Genomic DNA, 24,092 nt, shown 5'->3' with positions numbered 1-24,092 from the left:
GGTATGATGAGAAGGACCTCCCTATATATTCCCTTCTCAGCTTTCTCCTCTCTGAAAAATGTGTGCCACATGGAGGGGCTGGGGGCATTGTAGTAGCTGGGGAAGCAGGTGCAGTGCATGGGGAATGAGTGATCCACCCACCAGAAAAGTCAGTCTTGGGCAGGAGATCCTTTGAGTTGCTCAGATAGCTTTGCTGGATTCCCTCCATAGCTCTCCAGGTATGCTTTGGTTTGCATGCCTGTGTGCCTCATTTGTATCTCAAGAAATGTGCTCATAACCCTTCTTTCACTCTACTTTATAGAATTGGATAAAAGAGAAAGGAAAGGGAGCCAACATTTATCGAGCTTCTTTAATCAGTACAGTACTGCACTGGACTGTCTTCTATACTATATCTCATTAATGGTACGAGAATATAGGGAAAAGGGTTTATGTTCTGACACTGAATCCATTGGTCCTGTCCAGTTCTGAGCCCTTCATTACTCAATAGCAGATGCCAATGGACTGATTTGTAAAAGTCTTGCATTTAGCATTCTGAAAAATCCTGGGAATATGAAACTGTAAACTGTACAGGAGAAATGTTGAGGCCAAACAAAATGGAGAAATTAGCCAAAGTGCTGTTATTACTGCTTACCTGTGATTGAAAATGAATCAAAGAATTTATTAGACTAAAAATCAATTGCATTATACACTTTAAATGGGCTAATTATGTGATACGCAAATTATATCTCAGGAAAGATATTACACACACACACACACACACACACACACACACACACACACACATTGGAATTTCAGGAAAAGTCACTTTGACCATCAAGTCATGAAAGCATTTGTAGGAGTTCCATTGAAAAAGGTAAAGGGGCACCTGGGTGGCTCAGTCGGTTGAGCGTCCGACTTCGGTTCAGGTCATGATCTCACGGTTTGTGAGTTCTAGCCCCGCATTGGGCTCTGTGCTGACAGCTCAGAGCCTGGAGCCTGCTTCAGATTTTGTGCCTCTCTCTCTCTCTCTCTCTCTCTCTCTCTCTCTCTGCCCCTCCCCCACTCACACTGTCTCTCTCTCCTTCAAAAATAAATAAACATTAAAATAATTAAAAAAAAAAAAAGAAAAAGGTAAAAAAAACCAAACCCTAAACATTCAAGCCAAGGTTTCTCCTTAAAAACAAAAACAATTAAGTAGTACTATATTATAAACCTTGCTAGGCCGCAAATTTTTAACTTCTCAAGAGGAATAAGCCTGTAAACAGTAAGGATGCACTCAATGTAAAATTCATTCAATATAAAATTGCCCCAGAGGGAAAAGCATAATTCCAACCTAAGAATTAATCCTGTGTAGGAGGTTAATTTGACTTCTTACATTTAAAAAAATTTTTTTTCAACATTTATTTATTTTTGGGACAGAGAGAGACAGAGCATGAACGGGGGAGGGGCAGAGAGAGAGGGAGACACAGAATCGGAAACAGGCTCCAGGCTCTGAGCCATCAGCCCAGAGCCCAACGCGGGGCTCGAACTCACGGACCACGAGATCGTGACCTGGCTGAAGTCGGACGCTTAACCGACTGCACCACCCAGGCGCCCCGACTTCTTACATTTTTACATGCCCCATTATTTTTGTATTTGCCGTTTGTTATTAACAATTAAACATCACCTTAACTGACTTAAAATATAATCAAATATTTGAGCAGAAATCAAGAGTCAGACACTGTAAACTAAAAGTTTAATTTTAAAATGTCTTAATATTATTTAAGTCATACATGCTACACAAGAATAATCAAGCAATCTTGTTCAGATCTGCGTTAATCACAGATACCTCTCCATAGTTGGCATTGGAAAGAGTCTTATTCATTTTAATGAGTCCCATTAAAAAATCCAATGATAAAGGAAGATGGCCAACTTCAAGTCTGTGTTAGTTCGGATTCAGTGTAAGTCAACTCATAGATACTTATTGAGTACCACCGTGTCTCCAGGGGTCTGCATGATACTGGAAGATATGAGAAAAAGAGATGTATAAGCAGCAGACTGGTCCTCAGGGAATGTGCTATCTAGTGGTAGAATAATATTAGTATACAAACGAATGCAAGCAAAAACAAGATGTAAGCGGGCCCCACCACACCCCAATTTATTCATGTCTAGTGTATTTTCCTCCATCAGTTTCTAATGATTATGGATTCCGAGTAAAAATCAATCCTTGGTTACACTTGCATTTATATACTGATTCACTCTTGACATTCCCATGCTAGCATAAATATACTTACTACACATTTATCTTGCCTACAATATTCTGTGATGTAGATACGTCTAAAAATGAGATCTTTCCCTATGTTGGTTCTTTTGGAGCTGGCAGGAGGGCAGCAGGAGGTTTTGGCAAAGGTTTATCAAGGTCAATGATCACAGATTACACACCTTTGAAATATTACTTATGTCAAGATATTAGTACTGTTTGGATATTTTCCTATTGATGCCAGCTCTTCATTCTATGAGTGCATCAAGGTTTGGCTTCAGGGTAAATGAAGTCACTATGTTTGTTTCCATGTCCCGCTAAGAGTTAAAATTGTCTTTAGTAATAGTGCCATGGTTACATGACCTTGTGATCTCTCATTCCATTCCATTCTCCTCCCCTTCTCACTCTCCTCATCTTCCTCCTCCTCTTTCCCTTCTTCTTCTTCTTCTTCTTCTTCTTCTTCTTCTTCTTCTTCTTCTTCTTCATTATTGACTTCTCCTTGTGGGCTCTTATTACAAAGAATAAGGTTAAAGTTTCTGTTCTGATGCTTCTAGAGTCAATTTAACTCATTAAATATTCCTATTTGTTATTTAATCTGTATTTTCATTTTATCAAATGGAAAAGGGATGTAAAAAAAATACCATTAGTATTTTCTTTGGTTTTATACCACAGTAGAGAATCAGTTTCTTAACCTGTTTACATGATTTTTGACTTTTCATTGCCACTGATTCTAAGATCCATCATGACTTTATCATTGGAAAACAAGATGCAAGAAACATGTTATGATGGTAAGAGCGGTTACTTACTCCATACTCCTGAGTGGAGAAGGGCTTTTCCTACATCCTCTGGGTTTGGTCAGGATAAGCAGTTGAGGCCACGGCTGAATCCACCTCAGCCTCTGAAGAGAGCAGAGCCTGAGCAAACCCTCGTTACTCCAGTGTGGGTATAGCATGGAGCACTGAGATGAAGAAGATTTCAAGATCTGTGGTCTTGGCTGTTGAAGGGATGGCAGCGCTATGGATAGGAGTCAGGAAGACAGGGGAAAGAGTAGGTATTAGAGAAATCTGATGTGTTTTTCCTTATTGATGTCGAGTTCAAGGTACAGGGATAAAAGTCAGAAGGTGGAAGTCAGAAGAGAGATGGATATAAAAGATTTGAGTCATCTCCATAGTTAAAAGCGTGGAATGAATGTGATAAGCAGGCAAGATGGTGGAGAAGAAGGTGTCCGAAGGGCTGAGGGAAGACCTCTTAAAAGGCTGACCTTTAGGAGTTGTAAGTAGAAACAAATCCCAGCCTGCCAGCCTGGGGCTAAGGCAGAGTTTGAGGAGCAGAAGTTCGGTCTCTGATTCCAAGGGAGGGATGACTTAAAAAAAAAAAAAGGTGGTGATTTTGCCAAATACCACAGAGAGGTGCACAGAACCAAGAGGAAGGGACTAAGCATTTGTTAATTAGGGATCACAGTTGTCCCCTAAATAGGACATTTTTAGGGGCGCCTGGGTGGCGCAGTCGGTTAAGCGTCCAACTTCAGCCAGGTCACGATCTCGCGGTCCGTGAGTTCGAGCCCTGCGTCAGGCTCTGGGCTGATGGCTCAGAGCCTGGAGCCTGTTTCCGATTCTGTGTCTCCCTCTCTCTCTGCCCCTCCCCCGTTCATGCTCTGTCTCTCTCTGTCCCAAAAATAAATAAAAACGTTGAAAAAAAAATAAAAAAAAAAAAAGAGGACATCTTTAGTAAAAAAGGTGGGAAAACAACAACCACCAGAGTATCAGTGCGTTCAATGAAAGTATAATGTATATAAGAGAAGATGGGCAGGAAAAATGAGAGAAAGGAAATACAAACTAGCTTTTTGAAATTTTTGGTGGTAAAAAGTCACGGAGCTGTAGCACCCAGCAGCAGCCGCATCAAGGGAACTGCTGTCCTGGCTCCTTCCAGTGATGTCCCATGAGAATTTTTTAGTGGCATTATGAGCTAGTAGGCTATTGTTTATTCAATGTGTATCAATCGACTCATTATCCTTCTTTGGTGCTTCAGTTGTCCCGTCTGGGGCTAATAGAGTTCCTTCATGTGACTTTTGTGTCATTTTGGCATAAATCATTCATCTCCGATGCCTCCTTAAACATGTCCCAATCTCGTCTCGTAGATTTTTTTCCCAGAGCTGGAGCCAACTCTGTCTACAAGGAGCACCCATTTGTTTCAGAGAAACTGGTGTCTGGAACTCAATCTTGGCATTTGGTTTATTCACTGTTTTTGAGTTGCCATTACTTCCAGGCCTTTTCAGCGGATAAAATTAGAAAATGAGCACCTTTGAAGCTATATATTCATATCCCCACCCCATACACAAAAGTAATTATTGTTTATAATATTCTGCATATTGCTTTGGAAGTTATGACGTGTATGTGTATAAAGAACTTATTCCTATCCGTGATTGTTTTATATTCCATTGTGTGGAATCCCTTATTGGTGAGCAGGTAGGTTCTTCCCATACTTATACTATAGACAACACCAACAAAAGGCCACAGTAGATAACTTTGTGAATAAGTCATTTTGTACTTTTCTCGGTCTGTCCTTGTGATAGATTCCTAGAAGTGGGGTTACTGGGTCAAAAGATACATGTAAACACATCACTTATCATCAAGGAAATGCAGATCAAAACTGCAATGAGATATAATGTCACACCTGTCAGAATGGCTAAAATTAACAACACAAGAAACAACAAGTGTTGGCAAGGATGTAGAAAAGGGGGAACCTTCTTACACTGTTGGTGGAATGCAAATTTGCACAGCCATTGTAGAAAACAGTATGGACATTCCTCAAAAAAAAAAAAAAATAGAACTACCCTATGATCCAGGAATCACAGTATTGGGTATTTACCCCCAAAATACAAGAACACTAATTCAAAGGATACTTGCACACCTACGTTTATTGCAGCATTATGTACAGTAGCCAAACTATGGAAGCATCCCAAGTGTCCATCGATAGATGAATGGATAAAGAAGTGTGATATTTTATATATATATATATGTAAATATTATTCATCCATCAAGAAGAATGAAATCTTGCCATTTGCAACAACATGGATAGAGGTAGAATGTACAATGCTAAGCAAAATAAGTAAGTCAGAAAAGATAAATATCATTAAGATCTCCCTCATATTCAGAATTTAAGAAACAAATGAGCAAAGAAAAAAAAAAAGGGAGACAGAGACAAACCAAGAAACAAGCAATTATAGACAACAAACTGATGGTTGCCAGACAAGTGGTGTGTGAGGGGATGGGGGAAATTGGGGATAGAATTCAAAGAGTACACTTAGGATGAAATAAAATAAAATAAATGATAAAAAAGGTACATGCATACCTAATTTTGTTAGATATTTGAAATTTTACTTACTGCCTATGGAACTGTGTCATTGTGCTTTCCCACCAACCATGTGTAAGAGGCCTTGTCTTGGGACGCCTGGGTGGCTCAGTCGGTTAAGCATCCAACTTCGGCTCAGGTCATGATCTCACGGTCCGTGGGTTCGAGCCCCGTGTCGGGCTCTGGGCTGACGGCTCAGAGCCTGGAGCCTGTTTCAGATTCTGTGTCTCCCTCTCTCTGTGGCCCTCCCCCATTCATGCTCTGTCTCTCTCTGTCTCAAAAATAATAAATGTTAAAAAATTTTTTTTTTTTTTTTTAAAAAGAGGTCTTGTCTCTCCACAGCCTCTCCAACAGAATATGTTGTCAAACTTTTGGATTTTTGCCAATCTGATAGGTAAGAAGTATCTCAGAATGGTCTTAATTACATTTCCTTTTATTTTTGAATAAAGTTAAGCATCTTATTTATGTTTAAAGGCCTTTTCATCTATTCTTCTGTGAACTGTGTATTCACATTTTTGCCTATTTTTGTACCAGCTTGTTTTTTCCTTGATTTTTAGGAGCTGTGTGTATGTGAGAGACAGACTAGCTTTTCTCAGTATAAATTGCCAACATCTTTTCTCAGTTTCTTATTTGCCTTTAAAGTGTTTATGGAAGATTTTGCCATGCAAAAAGCTTTTGTAAGTTAAGTTTTATAACAAAAGTACATTAATCTTTTACCTTATTGGAAGGGTTTCCTTGCCCCGAAGTCAAAATTATATTCTGCTATAATTATATACTTCTGCTTGCTTTTAGTACTCTTTACTCTTATGTCTTGGGTCTATCCATTTTGAATTTATCTTGATATACAGTGTGATTAAGATTGATTTTTATATATTTTGCCAAATAACTTTTCAGTATTGCCAACACCATTTATAAAATTTCAATTATTTTTTCAAGTGATTTGAGATGCATCCTTAATTACATGCTTGATTTCTTCATAAACTTACAAGTCCTTTTATGAAATTTTACGTATCTTCTATGGTTTATCTACTTATGAATCAATATCACAGAGCTTTATTTATGGAAGCTCCAGATTGGGTTTTAATCCTGGTCAGGCTGTATTTCCAATGCTGCCTGCTGATTTTTCAGGGGGTTACAGGTGATTCTCCCTGGTTTCTTACAGGTGATCGTTAGCATTAACTTGTGGCACTCCAAAAGAAAAACTTTTGGTAATTTTATTAGGATCATGTTAAATATAAATGGGCTTAAGGAGTATTGATGTCTTTGTGAGGTTGAATCTTTCTAAGAACAGGTATGCCTCTCATGTGTTCAGATTTTATATTCATGTATCTTTCCAGAAGTGTTTTCATGTATCCTTCTATATATTTTGCACATATTTTTGAGATTATGCCTCGCTATTATATATATATAGTATTAATATAAATAAATGTACATATTGTTTGCACATCTGTAGATATCTGATATTTACATATTATTTCTGTAGACTACTACTGAATTCACTTACTGTTTAGAGTAGTTTTTCCATTAATTTCAATAGGCTTTCTTAATATGTAATCATACCATCTGTGAATGAATAGAGATTAGAGATTGTTTTATCTCTTCCTTTCTATCCCTAAGCATTGAGGTGTTTTTTTCTTATCTAGCTGTATTGAGTAATACCTCTAATACATCGTAAAAATAGCAAAGTAGGCACCAGTCTCCTCATTCCTATATAATCACATTCCAAGAGTTTCTATGGATTTCTATGGTATTAGGTGTTTTTGTTAGGAATGAAGGTTATTGTTTTTACTTTAAAATTCATAAGAAAATTTGGTATAAAATTGTCTCTTTGTGTAGTCTTTATAAGTTTTTGTTATCGGTGTTACACATGCCTCACAAAACTGGTTTGGAAATTTTCTTTTCTGTGCTCTGAAAAGTTTCAGTAGCATTGGGATTATTTGATCTTTAAAACTTCAAATTTTGATAGAATTCCCTTTCAAGATCTTCTGGACCCAGTGGCTTTCTGGAAACGAATTCTTCTGTAGTAATTCGTATCTTTTGACTGTTTATCTCTTCTGGAGTCAGTTTTGGTGAATAAATCTGATAAAGTTATTAATTTTATTGAGTTTTTCAAATCTATTGCATTGAACTGGACAAAGTAGTTTCTAATGATTTTTAAATTTTTTTCTTTGGCTTGATGGTTACTTCCACCTTGTAATTTATTTTGTGTCTGTAGCCTTCTTTTAGAAAACTTAGGTCAGCTAGTGGTTTCTCTATTTTGTCAGTTCTTTTCCCTAAAAGACTAGCTTAAAATTTTCTTTGATTAGTTCTGCCAGTTTTCTACTTTCTAACTCATCATTATATTGTTAGCTTTATTAAGACCTTCCTTTTGCTTTAGTCAGTTAACTTTGTAATTCTTTCTCTCACTTTTTGAATTGATTTTAAGATTGTTTATTTTCATTTCATAATATGGTCAATGCAAAGAGTTTTCTCAAAGGTCTGCTTTAGTTATGTCCCATAGATTCTTTCTTCCCCCATAGATTCTATGTTGCTTTTATTATCCTTATTTTCTAAAAATTCAGCAATTTCACATTTTATTTTCCCTTTCATTCAAGAGTTGTTTAATAAACAGTTTAATTTCCAGGCTTAAAGGGTAATTTTTGTTTTTGTTTGTTATTAATAAACATTTGTTTTGCTTTGGAATCAAAGAGTACTGCTTATATTATTTCAGTTATTCTTGGAACTTATTAAAGTTTTTGTTTGTAACCTAATGTAATTTCAGTTTTTCATATACACAGTGTTCCATATACACTTGTTATGAAAGTCCATGTACTCTTATTAAGGTAGAATGTAAAATATCTGCCTGCCTATGTTTATTTCTTATCCATCGTTTATCTTATTCATCATTTCTACTTAATGAGAATCCATGACCTTTTATCTTACAGATACTTATATTTGCTTTATCTTTATTGCCCAGTGTAGATTTTTGTGTTGCAAAGTTTTTTATTCATTTGCTCTTTTCTCTGCATTGAATTTTACCATCTAATATCAAGATCATGACCCTGGGGTCTTTTTATTTTCACTTACTTAATATATTATTTTCATTCTTGATTTTTAATACCTGACTGTCTTTGCCTTAGGTCTCTATTTTATAGAGTCTATATAAGTTGCATTTTACTTTAATAGTAAATTAGATTGGATTTTACTCCATAATAATTGGATTTTACTTTAACAGTCAAGCTGGGAATATTTTTAATAGATGAGTAAAGCCAATGTATATTTATTGATGCAACCTCTATATTTGATTCAAATTCTGAGTTCTGTTATTTTATGTTTCCCACATATTAAAAGGTCTCTTTGCTATTTTTGTCTATTTTCTTTTGTTGTTAGGTCTTTTGCATGTTTGTTTTTGGTTGTTAGATTTGTATATATTTAGTCAGTTCTTCCTTTAGAAACTGTTTATTTGCTACTTTGAGCAGTAGTGAAATTAGCTAGCAATTTAACATCCTCAACCATGGTCCAAGTTTTTAGCCGCTAGGATTATTTTAGTGTTAAGCTTTGTAGTGTTACATATACTTAAGCTTTACAGATATTATGAACTTATTCACCTAATACCTATGAGGTAATTATTAGCTAATAATGCCTATGACTCTTCCCTTTTCATCTTCTTTTCATCATTTGTATTTTTATACACTGTTAGAACTTATGATACTTAGATGCTTTTTTTTTTGTAACACCTAACCGCAATTTTTATCGTTAACTCTATCATTAACATATTTAATGACCACTCTCAGACCATATGCTGAAGGTTTTCTAATCTTTCCGTTTTGGTTGTCTGGGGCCTCATTTATCAGGAAAGGTTCAAGAGGACACTTTTTTTAGTTTTAAAATGCTTATAATTGTTTTTCTGTGTCCTTTATGTGGAAAGTTTGGCTATATATAAAGTCTTTGGCTCACATTTTTCCTCAAGGATTTTTTAATGATTGCTCCATTGTTTTCTAGTGTGAAATGTTGCTGGCAAGAAGTTGGATGGCAGTCTGGTTTTCTTTTCCTTATTAGTGATTTGGATGCTGTCTGAATGCTACAGTTTTTTCCCCCCATGGACTTAAATTTTTAGTAATCTTATGAAGCTATATATATCTTTGCTGACCATTTTCAGTCAATTTTCCTGGGTACCTGGTGTGGCTTTTGAATACATAGACTGAAATCTTTTTTTACTCCTTGACTTTCTTAATTTATAGTTTTAAATAATGGTTTAGCTACATTGTTTTGGTTTACTTCTGTAGGGGCCCATTTAAACACACAAAGGATACTTTTTACCCCTAGTTCCTATTTGTGGCTTTCTGTTCAATCCTTTTACTCTTCTCCTTCACTCTTTATCTTTGCATCCTTTGTCCCCCACATCATGCTGCCCATACAGCCTATTTGCTGTTATGTCCTGTCTGATCTAGTCTGTTTCTCAATGTTTTCCCTCGATTGTCAGATTTATTTCTAAGTCTCAGTTCTTGTTTTGTTTCTGTTGCTTGACCATATCATTTCTATATTTTCTGTTTATGATATGTGCATCTACTCAAAGCTTGTAGCATTGTCTTCAGTATTTTTAGTTCTGAAATATAGAGCTACAGTTTTCATTTATTCTGTGGATAGCAGTACCTCCAAGAGCTGAATTGTCACAGACCCCAGTGAATCATAGGTCTCAACACACCAGGTTTTTACTAACACCTAGCAAAGGATCCAAGCTAAAGATGGCCCATGCTACTCAGTTTCTGTATTTTGTTAGTCATGAAGAAAAAAAGCCTATGAGATTAGGTTCCATTTGTTAGCAGCTGCATCCCATAAAATAAAAAATCCCAGGTTTTTGTTTTCTACCATGAGCAATTTAGACAGACTTGATACATCCAGTTTAAAACAGTCTGAGATAGGAACTTGCCTTTTTATCTTTCTGATATTCAATTCCAGAAGAATGTTTATAAGGTCCAGTTAATCAACATACAAATCTATTTCTTTACATTAGCAACAAACACAAAATTAAAATATATACGTAATATATTATACATATATAATTAATTATTACATACTTATATATATATTTAGAATAATTTATAAATTATATATCCTTTTTATAGTAGTAATAAAAACTATAACGTATTTTGGAATGAATTTAATAATGAAATGGCAGGAGCTCTTTAGAGACAGTTAGGTACCTCTATTAAAAGACATTGAGAATATAAAGCATTAAAAAGAAAGCTATACTATGTTTATGGCTAGGAAGTTTCATTATTGAAAATGTATCAATTCACCACAAATTGATCTATAACTTCAGTGCATTTCCAATCATAATTCTGGGTTTATTGTAAAATATATGTGGTAAAAGTCAAAGACCCAGTTAGCCTAAATGCTTTTGAAGGCTGAAATTAAAGTGGGGAAGTTGGGTAAAAAACCTCTAATAACTAAGCTACAACGTCATAAGGCTATTATATTTAAGACAATGTGGTATGGCATAGAAATAAGCACATTGGCTGATGGAATAGGAAAGAGAGCTCAGAAACTGACATTTATGAACAACTGACCTATGAGAGAGAGAACATTGAGATTTTAAGGGAAAAGAAGAACAATTTCAGTAATGGTCCTGGAACAACTGGGTACCTATATAGAAAAATAAATAAACAAATCTGATCCTCATTCATAACATGTGAAAAAATTAATTCCAGATGAATGAAGGACTTAATTGAGAGACAAAGGTAGAATTTTTATAAGAAAATGTAAGAAAATGTCTATCTCAGGGTTGGAAATTATGTCTGGAAAAATGAGGCAAAAATGACTAGCTGTGAAAGAAATATTGATAAAATTGATCCCTCTACAATTAACAGGGTTTATAAAGAAAATAAAAAGAAGGTAGGTTGTAGATAAATGGCTATTCATTTTTTATTATGCTTTACAAAACATATATATTGTTAAAATTCTTTTGTGTGAATCAAATATTACACTGAAACTATAGTAAAGAAAGAGAACAATCTGAACAGCCCACAGCATCATTCTCTTTACATCCATCATCAGCAAAGTCAGGAACCTGCATCATTTTAAGTTTTCTGAAATGTGAAATGAAAATACATGTGGAGGGCCCTCACAGATGCATTTAGAGATCGTATGCTCAGGAAAATGGAATTGAAATGTTTTAGTAAGAGTCATGGCCCAATCCTTGAAATAGATGTTGGTTGAGTTTTCTATAGTATGTAATTACAACACAATAAGACTCAAAAGCATTTCAATAAAGTGTGGGTAGAAGAGAAGCATGCTAGTTCAAGGGCTTCATTAGCTTTCTGCAGACTGGAGCTCTCCAAGCCCTTGGGAGGAACCCTGTTTACCTTGGTTCAGAATCAATTTTAGCCATCCTTGAGGCCTGGGAGGTCAGAGTGCAGCATGGAGTCCTTGGGAATACATTGGGTAGGGGAAAAAGGATAAAAATGTTTTTCTAAAAGCCCAAGGATGGGCTCAAGTTTTGTTTACCACTTGTTTCCAGAACAAACGCTATAGTGCCAACCACTGATGAGATGATAGGATTATACTTCAGTCCCTACTTTAGTTTCTTAAAGAAGTTTTTGGTAACTTAGAGTAATGGCATTGGCCCAGTTTAGTGTTATTCTGTTAGACTAAAGATATAATTTCTGCGTGTACTGTGGCCTGAAGCTTTGGAAATATTTAATAAGGGGAAAGAGAAAATGAAAGAGAGGGAGATATCATAAAAACAAATGAACAACAAACCGAAGGCCAGAATGTTGCCCTTTATGGTAAGGATGATGAGAAAGACACATTTACCCATAAATGACACATAGATCGTCTTCATTTCTTTCCTGAAAATGTCAGTATATATGACTCTGCTCCGAGTAGAACAGGTTCATATGGCCTTTGAAGTCACATAGATGATGTTGAGCCTTGCTGTTAATGAAACTCAGTGAAATTTTCTTAATTTTCATTTCAGTTTCTAATAAGCATTCATGACCTTTCCCTCTGTTAGATCGCATTGCTTAAAAAAGGCCTCAACATCAACCCTTCTAGAAAAAAAGGGTAAGTCTTCAGTGTGATGATGATTCTACATTATGTGTCATGATCATGCTTTATAATGTGCTATCCCACACATTCTCTCACTTATCCTTAGGACAGCTCTTTGAGGATATCAAGATAGACGTTATAATGTTCATCTTCCCTTCTGGAAAATATGATTTACAGCCGTTAAGGTATCTGCTTACGATCGCAAGGCTAGCCAGTGGCAGGAATCAAGACTCCTTACTCCAATTCCATTGCTTTCTCACTGTACCATAAATAAGTGGTGCTGATGATTAACATCAATATTTTCCTACGCATTAGGAATATAGAGGTAAATAAAATACAACCCTGTCCTCCGAATGTCTATAATCTATTGAGGGGAAAAGGACATTACATGACTATATAAGGCTTCATGTGTCCATAAAAAGTAGACAAATACCAAATGAGGGGAAGAAGCGGTGTGTCTGTAGGTGCACACATAGTCCAGGCCTAATTTTGGGAAAAGTGGCACAGGGAGTAGTAGATGGCAAAGCATAGGGTTATTTACTGTGGGCAAATGTATGGTTCACTCCCAGGGTGCAGGAAGAAGTGCTGTGGAGTCTTCAATCCATGAATCTGGGGCCGAGCTTCCGTGTCTCAGTTCCAGGACAGGCATGGCGCACTTGATCATTAATCCCACCTTGGAACCTGTTGAGAAGAGAGTTGTAGGAATCTTTAAAGTCTCAGCACAGCAGTAGCGTGGAGATCAACCAGGCCACGGTTCTCCACCCTCGTGTTCAGATCCACAGATGCGTGTGTGACGAGGCTCCCAGCGAGAAGGAAGGTTCAGCCCGGGAGAGGGCACAAAAGAGAGTGAAGGCACACGAACGCAAGCTCAGCTGGATGGTTGTGGAGGGGCCGTTGTGTATGATGTCTGAGAGCCCAGGCTCTGGAGCCAGACTGCAGATTGGCTATGAACTACCTGTGACTTGGGGCAGTCACTTGACTTTTCCATGCTTCAATTTCTTTTTCTGTAATCATAATATCCTTTTCATGGAATTTGATAAGGATTCGATGAGTGGATGTCAAGTGCTTAGACCGTGCTTGTTAGCACACAGTGAGAAGAGATATTGTGACTCTGTTCCTATTGTTTGGATTGATAGCGGAGCTAAATTGCACCATGGCCTAATGTGTGAGATTCCGTTGGCACCAAGAAAAGAGTAACCGTATCTTAAGAAGTTTCGTCACCAAAAGTGGAGCTAAGTAATGAAAGAGAGTGAGTAAATGCTTTTACCTTCTTTGCAGATGTTAGTAAGTCTAGGTAACGTTGATTCTATGAGGTATTATTTTGGGGACTTACCTTATCTGCACTTACAAAGTCACTGCATCATTATTTAAGAACGGAAATAGCTTTTAAAACTTAGGGTGGTGCTCTTCAAACTGGTCTTCCGTGGGTCTTTCCAAGGAGATGGCTAAGAGGTGGCCTTGGAGGAAGGTACCAGTGGGTCTCTGGGACATGCTCACAGTTCTCCCAAAGCAGAGGCGCTCTATTCTGTTTTATAATTGGAGAATCGCATATATTATTTAATCAGGATACCACTTTTAAGAATGGTTTGAATGCCATTGATGGATTCCGGCCTCCCTGCTTACAGATGAAGAAATGGAATTGCAGAAAGGGGAAGCGATTTGCCCACATTTGCCCAAATGGAATCGCAGAAAGGGGCTGTGATTTGCACAGCCATTTACTGACGGAGGGGGGCCGAGAACACAGATCCGCCTTTCCTGGTACAGCACTGGTTACGTGATGCTACCAATTGCAGCCCAGTGCACGGTGGCTACCTTTCTCAGATTTTAGCAAAACCCAGAGAAAAAATGTAAAAATCCACTTCTCTGAGCACCTAAATGCAAGAGCTACGAGAAACAGCTGCCAATAACTCAGCAGATACATATCCACTGCCTTCACCACTCTGGAAGCAGCTTTTGGTATCACTTGCCCTTCTTGAAATAGATACGTTTATGTCCAAATTTTCCTTTGATTCAAACTTAGATTCGGAAACATTACATGAAGTTATTAGAAAGTGGAAATTATATGGTTTACATGAGGCAAAGATTGTCGATAACAAAAGAAATTGACGAAGGGAACAAAAGCACTCCAAAAGAACGGTAAACATTAAAGAAAGATGCATTCACTAGGCAGGATTGTTTCAAATGTGAGCTAAAAAGTCCTGGTAGCTTTGGTTAACTCTATTCATGGGCCTCGTTTGTTTCACTGGCTTTTAGGGGAAGCTGTTATTCTCTTCATGGTGGCAGTTATAATTTTAGTATGAAAAGGCTAAGATTCCAAGAGGAAGGTGGTGCTCAGGTCACTTCTGATTCTACTTTATTAATCCAAATTTCTTGGATTGTTTGGCAAAAGGGCATGCGTTTGTTGGTCTTAATTGGATTTCAAAGCCAGAACAGTATTTCCTAACCTTGAAAACAACCATTAAAATAACTACCTTGTTCTATTTCTTATCCTAATGAAAAACACGAAACATTTCTCTTCTAAAAATGGAGTCTGGATTGCCTCAAAACATCTCAGGCCTCAGTTGCATGTGACCTCCTCAAGGACCCGTCTAAGCTACATAAGGTGGCCCTCTACCAATTCACCTGTCATTCCCTGTTTTAATTCCTGAAAGCACTTATCACAATCCAAGATTATTATTATTATTTTTTTTTTGCCACAGCACTTTTTTTTTTTTTTTTAATGTTTCCTCACTGTTTTAACAATACCATGAAAAAATATATACAGTTTAGAATCTGGAACTGTCCACTGTTCGCATGGGTTTCAAGGGCAGCTGGTGGGGGCTGTAGGGCCCCTTCTGACTCCTCCCCTATGTGGGAGCCACACTACTGGAAACAGTACTGACAGGGCGCCGGAATCAGGAACTATTTATTTGTTATCTGATTCCACCGCTGGAGTGGAAGCTTCAGGCAAGTTAGGGACTTAGACTAACTTGCATAGTGCTTGGGATAAATCCCAAATGGATGAGTAACTAGAATCCCTGTGAGAATTCTAGGCCATTGTTTTAGTTATTGGAATTCCAACACTCTGTACCAGATATGTGCCATTTGTCTTAAAGGATAGAGAATAGATGAAGGTTTCATATCAAAAAAAAAAAAAAAAAAAAAAGAGGGAAAGAAAAGAATTGTGTTTTCTTCAGGCACTTCAATGGCCATGACTGACTGTGGTGTATTTTGTTTGGTTTTTGTGTGCACGAGAACTTTTGTAACTGGGACGACCAGGTTAATAAATATGAATTTTGTTTTCTTCTTGCTGTAGAGACTTGAGGGAATATTCCCCCTGTGAGTCTTATCTTTGGTCACCCTTCTCTTAAATTCTTTCAGGAATTCTCATGAAAGTGCTGTGCCCTCTTTTGGCCTGGGGATAAAGACCACCTTGCTGAGCAAAGCCTGAGGCCCAGTTTTTGTGTTTGCTTCTGCAGTCTCACCCAGGACCACTTGTGCCTGGGACCACCGAGTTCCAGAGTTTCAGGATGTTGACCTACTCTTAGTTTCTCAAACTCATCAAGCATTTTCTTGCTTCTAAAACCTAAACACAAGTCTCTCTCTTTGGTACACTCTTGCCAGTTTTTGTCCCGTCTAACTCCTAGTTCTTTGAATTCCAGATTAAATGTCATGTCCTCAAAGAGGCCTTCACTGACACCCACATTCCCCTTACCTATCATACTTCCCTTGTTATACTCTCATTAGACCCCATACTCTTCCTTCTTGGAACTTGTTGCAGTTAATAGTTTTATTTTATTCTGTTGTTGTTGTGTGTGTGTGTGTGTGTGTGTGTGTGTGTGTGTGTTTCATATCTGTCTACAATATTAAACTGGATACTGCAGTAGGGCAATGTTGTGCTCACTGTTATACCCCCAACACAACTCAGTGCCTACAACAGTAGGTAGATTCTGACTCCATAAATATTTATGAATAAAATTGATCTTTGAATTTTTAGGGTCTAACACAGACTGATGTATACAATGGACTCAAAAAAAAAATAGCGCACAACTAAAATGGAGTTAATGAAGACATGAGGTGTTGATTGTATTTTCTTTATGGAGAAACAATGAATGGCTTATCAAAAGTAGAAACCCTGTTCTCACATCCAAGCATGGTGGCGCTCTCTCCGTTCGCTCGTTTACCTTCACTCCCATTAACAGAATCTGCTCCTCTAAGTACAGTGGAGAAAAACTACCTATTTACTTGTTTGTATAATTCCAAAACATCCAAATGAAAAATGAATAACCGAGGCATTCTTCTTTATGTTTTATGTACTTGATTATAGGTATCTTAAAAGATCGATTGAATCTCTTTTCAGCTGGGTGTTTGAGTAGACACAGCCATTGGAGTATTTTCCTCTGGGGACCTGCTTTAGCTTTTAAACTGTGCACACTGAACAAGCAAACTTGAGTGGATCATTATCTAAAAGTATAGAATTCCATCTTCCTTTGACAAATCATTCAAACCTAGAAGTGTGTTTTTCACATTCTGACAGAAGCCTCTGTGATCACCAACTCTAACCTCCTTTCTCGCCACTTTAGCACCCAAAAGTATAGGAAAAGAGAACATGTTAGGGTGTGTTCTATTTATTAGAAAATATCTCTTGGCTTAAAAACTGTTTTGCCTGTTGGCCTCCTGATGTGGGAAAAGTAAATAGCAAAGAGTTACTTAGAGTCTTACTCCTGTATGACAGATAGCTTAATAAAGATAAATGGACGTGAGGTGACTAAGTGTCGGAAGCTAATATCTGGACACGTCTCTCAGGGGGGGTCAAGCTAATGTTTCCTGTGTGATTTTCATGACAACCATTTGCACTGGCATGAGAAAAAAGAGTCTGAATCCTTCTGGGTGAGTAATAGGTGTATCAATTACCTGTACCCTGGCACCAGGTTTGAAAGGGAGGCTCACAACAAATTTTGCAAAGCTGGAGCCCACCCCTGGAGACAGATATAAAAAGAGAGGAGGAGGGAATGAGAGTCCCCAGGCCCTGTGTCGGGGCATGAGTAGGGGGCATGGGTAGGGCTTTCATTCTGGAAGGGATTGGGTATGAAGTGTGGGTGGCCTCGTAACTATAGCAGCCTCTTCCATACGTAAGTCATCATTTTTTACCTTGAGGTAAAAATCTCCCAAGGACACTGCCTGAGAGAAATACTCACCCCTTTCTTTGATTTAAACAAGACTGGTCTTCTTTATGCTGAAAGAATTTTTTGGGCTTTTCCCTCCTCTCTTTGGAAGTCCATTTCCTGGGCACCAGTGTTGTTTGGTTATGTTTAAAATGAAAACAGCAACAGCAACAAAGCCATATATGGATTTAAGCTAAGAGAAGCAGAGGGCTCAAAGCGTTCTTTTTAGACTCACACATCCCAACTTCTTCAGCAAGATCTGCTTCACTTGGAATGTGGCTTCTGAGAACTTTACATTTCTGAAATGCTGCTAAATTGCTCTGTGCATTTATCCCTCAAACACTCAGTGAAGAGAATGCTGGCTCTCAGTCTCATAGCAACTCTTCTCAAGGAAATGGACCCAAATCCATTTCCCCTTGAAATCTAATCCTTCTCTGAGTCAGACAACATGGTGTTTAGCTCCATTTTTCAGAATAACTCTAAGAGGATGGTCTTCTGGCCATATTCTTAAGATTTGCCTTATTGGTTTTTGTTCCATTTTATCCCCCTATAATTCTCTGCCTAAACGGTACCCTTCTTGAAAGGAGTGGCATCTTTTGCTAGTTATTATCATGTTTTAGCTCATTTGCCTTGAAATATAGCATGTGATAAAGGACACTAACATATAAAGCACGGAATTTGGCTAAACACCACGAGGTTTACATGTTGACAGGTGGGCAGAGGGAAGGCTGGGCATGAGAGAAATAAGCCTTCCTCTTAGAGAATTTGTGGTGCCTATTCTGGGAGTCTTCAGGTCACTGCATTTGTTTGGAGTAGTCTTACAAGGAAAAGACCTTACACTTGGGAGGTCTTCGAAGAGTCAGAAACAAATGAGTTCCAGGAGATTTTTATTTTTTTATTTTTAAAAAGATATTTTTTAAGTTTATTTATTTTGAGGGGCGCCTGGGTGGCGCAGTCGGTTAAGCGTCCGACTTCAGCCAGGTCACGATCTCACGGTCCGTGAGTTCGAGCCCCGCGTCGGGCTCTGGGCTGATGGCTCAGAGCCTGGAGCCTGTTTCCGATTCTGTGTCTCCCTCTCTCTCTGCCCCTCCCCCGTTCATGCTCTGTCTCTCTCTGTCCCAAAAATAAATAAACGTTGAAAAAAAAATTAAAAAAAAAAAGTTTATTTATTTTGAGAGAGAGAGAGAGCACATGGAGCAAAGGCGGGGGGAGAGGGAGAGGGAGAGGGAGAGAGAGAGAGAGAGAGAGAGAGAGAGAGAGAGAATCCCAAACAGGCTCCACACTATTGGCACCATCAGCACAGAGCCTGATGTGGGGATCGAACTCACGAACTGTGAGGTTGTGACCTGAGCCGAAATCAAGAGCTGGACACTTAACTAACTGAGCCACCCAGGTGCCCCAGCCCTGAGAAATTTTTTAAAACAGATCTTTTGTCAATTCTTAATCAGCTACTTAATACCGTGCTTTGTTATAATGACAGGGGCATTGGTCTCAGTGTTCTTAAGGTTCTACATTCCAGCTATTCGGTTTCGTCTCTCCTTTCGTATATGCCACTCACTGGAAACGCTACCAGCAGCAACATCTTAAATTGGAAGCTCACTCTCCAGGATATAGTCTCTGTAGCTCCTGCTTCCACTATCCCTTCTTCCTACTGGACCTATTCTTTGTCTTTGATACTTAACACCTCCTATTCTTGATTACAAACAGTTTTCTGATTTTATTTTCCTCCTGGTCCATCTTAAGCCCCATAATCAGTCACTGCAAACTACCCTCTAGAATCTCTGTCCCCTCAACTTTTCTCCATCCTTAAAGAGTCAGTTTGCTTACTTCAGTGCCTATCCACCATCTACTTATTTCCCTTTCAGCCCCAGGCTACTCAGCACTGCTAGAAAAGGCCAGGATACCATCTTGATCTGGCCCAAACCCATGCTTGTCTTCCTTGACCCAATATGTAGAGATTGTTCAGTACTTCTTCACATCTTCCTCCCTGGTTCTCTTCCATCTTCCGCACTGGTCCTCTCTTGTGTCTCCTGCAGACTTGTCTTCCTTTCAGGCAGTATTCCCCATCATGGTATCTGCTCCTCTCTCTCTGCTCTCAGACACTCTCCAGTGGCAGCCCCCAGAGCTGAATCTCTAGACTCAGAGGTTTTTCTGAGCTTCATTCAGGTCTCTGAGATCTCTTAGGACGCCCTGTAGCCATCTCAGACTTCTGTCCCACATAGGGCTCCCTGTTCTTCATTCCCCGAACACCTAGTTTTCTTCCTCCTTCATGCCACGAATCACAACTGTATCAAATTATTCCTTTTTTTCTTTTTCTTTTTAACTATCTGCCTCCTAAGTAGATTGTAAGTTCTTTTGAGGCAGGTACATTCCTATCTTGCTCATCATTACATTCTCACCACCCGGCATGGGCACATCATTGGTGCTCAATAAATTCATTGAATACAGGACAATGTATACAGCAGACATGAACAAAGCATGGCCTATCGGCCAAATCCAGTCTGCTATTATTTTTGTAAATAAAGTTTTATTGGGACACAGACATGCTCATTGGTTAAATATTGTCTGTGGCTGCTTTCACCATAAAGTGTTGAGTCAGTGTAGAAGAGACTGTATTGCCCATAAAGTCTAAATTATCTACCCTCTGGTCTTATAGAGAAAGCATTTGCTGACCACTGGTATAAACTATACTCTCAGAGCACAGAGGAAGAGTATATAACACAGTAGAGAATGGTAGACTGTCTCTTCCTGGAAGAGGAGATACCTATCTGAGCCTTGAAAGGTGAGAAAGAGATATCCAAGAGCAGGAAGTGGAGGATGGGGATGATAATCCAAACATCACAAGCAAATGCTGTGGATCGTCTGTTCAGAAGTTTTGTGCAGTGAGAATTGCAAGGTAGGCAGTAAGAATCGGACTTGAGAAGACTGGACAAGGGCCAGAAATCCAAGGGCATGCTTAAGCCTTATCCAATCCCAGGGCCCTAACACCGTTTACGGTTTCCTCTCGTGTCCTCACATCTCCAGCCTCAATCTACCTTCCCACATTTTCTGCAAATAATATCACTTCCTATTTACTAAACAATTTGAAATGATACTATTTCTAACAGTAAATGCAGAATTTCTCCCTTTTCACACGCTTTCTTCTTTTATTCTTCAGTTAGAAAAAGGCATACCTTCTATGATGATATCAAGTCTGCACTCAGTGACTTTTCCATGCCTCTCTCCTTCCCTCCCTCTCAGTCCCTCTCTGTAGTCCATTCCAGGCTACACCTTTTCCTGGTGACCTTCTAACTTTCAGCATCGTGGCTTCTCCTGTTCTGCCACTTCTCTGACCACTCCTCCTTTTGACTGGTTCCACTTTGGTTCTATGACAGAGATGCTGTAGCTCTCCAGTTCCCTCCCTCTGCCTGTTTTTTCTCTCTGTCTGTCTGTCTCTCTGTTTCACTGTCTGTCTCTGTCTCCTTCTCTGCTTTTCTTAATAGGCTCACACCTTTTCCCAGTTTTAACCGTCTCTATTCAAATACCTCCAAAATCTGTTTCCAGACATTTTTCATGCTCTGTTTGGGGCAATGTAAATTAGTACAACTATTTTGGAAGGCATTTAGGCAATACTTATTAAAGTTTTACATGTTTTTACTCCTTGGCTCTGCTATTGTATGTGTAAGAATTTTTCTGTACACTTTTGCAAGTGTGGAAAATATGTGTGCAAGCATGATAATTGCACATTGTTTGTTGTAGCCCCAAATGGAAAACAATATAAATGCCCATCAGTAGGGGAACACTTAAATAAATATAAACAGAGTAAAATACTAGATATTCATTTAAAAGGTGAGGGGCGCCTGGGTTGCTCAGTCAGTTAAGCATTTGACTTCAGCTCAGGTCATGCTTTCACAGTTCATGAGTTCAAGGCCCTCATCAGGCTCTGTACTGACAACCTAGAGCCTGGAACCTGCCTCAGAATCTGTATCTCCCTCTCTCTCTGACTCTCTCCTGATCACTCTCTCTCTCTCTCTCTCTCTCTCAAAAATAAATGAATGTTTAAAAAAAATTTTCAAAGGTGAGCTGTATTTTGATGTGCCAATTTGAAAAGATGCCCACTGTAGGAAGTGGAAAAAACGAGTCCAACTTCATACATTTAATTCTGGCCTCTTAAGTTCTAGACAAACAGTTTCCTGGGTGTCATGTCTAGTAGATAGTCCTGTGAAATTTTAAATTCAATAATTTTTAAAGGAATTTTTTCTTCTACTGGCATATGATAAATCCTCTAGTTTTCTTTATTTCTTCAATTTTTTTCTATTCCTTCATCCATCTTTCTTTCTTTCTTTCTTTCTTTCTTTCTTTCTTTCTTTCTTTCTTTCTTCCTGAGAGAAGGAGAGTGTGAATGTGTGGGGAAGCAGAGGGAGAGGGAGAGAGAATCGTAAGCAGGTTCCATACCCAGCATGGAGCCCCACATGGGGCCTGATCACGAACTGTGAGATCATGACCTGAGCTGAAATCAAAAGTTGGATGCCCAACCGACTGAGCCACCCAGGCCCTCCGATTTTTTCTATTTCTTCCATCATCTTTCCAGTCATCCTGGTATATAGTTTCAAAGGTGTTTTTAAATTCTTCCTTTCTTTGCCCAACTCTGTGGATCATTCACCAAGTCTGTTGATTGTTCCTTCACGGAAGACTTCCAAACTGTCCATTGTTTATCTTTGTAACCATGGTCACAGTCTTTTGCCTTCTCTTCCTTCCTCATGCCTGCAGTCTCTTTCCAGACTCCCCTCTCTCCCTCACTTTCCTCTGCACACTGATGCCAAATTAAATATACCAAAGCATCATGATCATGTCACTCACTGATAAGCCTTCCATGATCTTTTCTTATATATTATGTCCTAAGCCTTTTGTTAAGTGTACCACGTGCTGACTAAGCTCTCTTTCTAAGTTTCTCTCCTTATAAACACCAAACTCTACCAGCTGGATTCCTCATGACTCTGCCATTACTCCCGCCTGTCAAATTTTATTGATTCCAGTTAATCTGCCTGTGATTTTCTTCCTCCTACTCAATCTATCCTTGGAGACCTACATCAAGTGCCATAGACTCATTGACATCTTTCCTAATCATGTCAGTTGGAAGTGATTAGAATCTATAAAGCAAGGTGCCGTAGAATATATTTCTTATATCCCTTTGATCAGTCAGTAGCCATGTCTACAGAAGGTAAGTATATTTTTGTATTCTAAATGTGCTTGTGTGTCAGTGTGTCAAGAGTGTGCTGGGGCAGGAGTAGTCAGACTCCTGCATCTATTCTCTATCATGGAGTTCAGGCTAACAGTTGCCACAGATATCCCTAAAATTTCAGCTGTTCAACACACAAAAGTTTATTTCTTACTCAAGTCTGGTGTAGGCATCTTGATAGGTGATCTTCTCATTCAGAGACCAGAATCCTTCCAACTTTTGATTCTACTTGGGTCCTGGAGATGCTCTTCATTTGGGCAGTAGACTGAGGAGAAGGACTAGGAAAGGCACACCTGATTTTTCACTCTTTCATCACAGAAGTGATGTACATTATTTCCACGCACTTTTCATTAGGCAGAATCCAGGCACATGGCCAGTCTTAAGTACAAGGGAGGCTGGGAAATGTTGTCTAGGGGGAAATGCAGGAGAAAAGGAAATGCATTTTGGTGAATACATCAGTCAGTCTTTGTCAGTCTTCACTTCTGGTTAGCACATATCCATTTCTCCCACACGTAGAGGACACACTGCTCTTCCCCTAGGGAAATGGTTCAACGTTGTAGCTATCGCTGTACCCACCCTAAGTCCATCAGCTGAAAGATTTTTCAGTGATGTGCAGTCCACTCCATCAAGCATGGATGTGACTCCTAGTTTGGCAGCCTCACCCCACAAATATACTTAATATCCAGTGTTGGAGTAAGGGCAAAGTAACTGCAGTTAAAGCTCCCACTGAGAAAAAAGGGAAGGGGGAATAGTCAGTATCACTCTTTCATAGCAGTTGTGAAATCCTACTGGGCAGAATGAGGGAAAGCTTCTATGGGAAGGATCCTGAAAGTTCTTTGAGTCCCTGAATCTGTTCTGTAGGGAAAAGGAGCTTTCCATTGTTCTCTGTGTACTCTGACTTCACCTTCTAGGAGGTTCTTTCTTCCCACTATTCTTTTTGGCCATATGTGAAGTGAGGGGTGAAAAGCGTGTCCTTTGCGTGAGCCATCGGGTTTTCACAGCACTTCCTGCCAATGCACATTCTGTGCCCACCCCAGCCCTTTCCCCAAAAACTGTGCAAATGAAGAGCATTTCAAGGACCTGGACAGGGCAGAACTAGAGGTCAGAAGGATCTTGGGTCCCTGCAAGGGAA

General features: G+C 38.8%; 1 protein-coding gene and 1 long non-coding RNA gene across 5 annotated transcripts in view; one reads left to right on the top strand and one right to left on the bottom strand.

The window, feature by feature from the left end:
- ESR1 (estrogen receptor 1) overlaps positions 1–24,092 on the top strand; it is a 393,295-nt gene that overhangs the window by 319,509 nt on the left and 49,694 nt on the right. The window lies entirely within an intron of this gene.
- LOC121013303 (uncharacterized) lies at positions 1,891–18,624 on the bottom strand. Its single transcript, XR_005782624.1, has 3 exons — positions 17,776–18,624; positions 3,025–3,232; positions 1,891–1,978 (listed from the first exon to the last, which is right to left on the bottom strand). It is a non-coding gene; the product is annotated as an uncharacterized LOC121013303 (long non-coding RNA).

The sequence above is a fragment of the Herpailurus yagouaroundi genome, unplaced genomic scaffold (assembly GCF_014898765.1).
Source record: "Herpailurus yagouaroundi ecotype Mexico unplaced genomic scaffold, PumYag 198, whole genome shotgun sequence".
In the NCBI taxonomy this organism is placed as follows: domain Eukaryota; kingdom Metazoa; phylum Chordata; class Mammalia; order Carnivora; family Felidae; genus Herpailurus; species Herpailurus yagouaroundi.
Note: the sequence above shows the minus strand (reverse complement) of the source record. Positions and strands in the feature narration are given on the sequence as shown.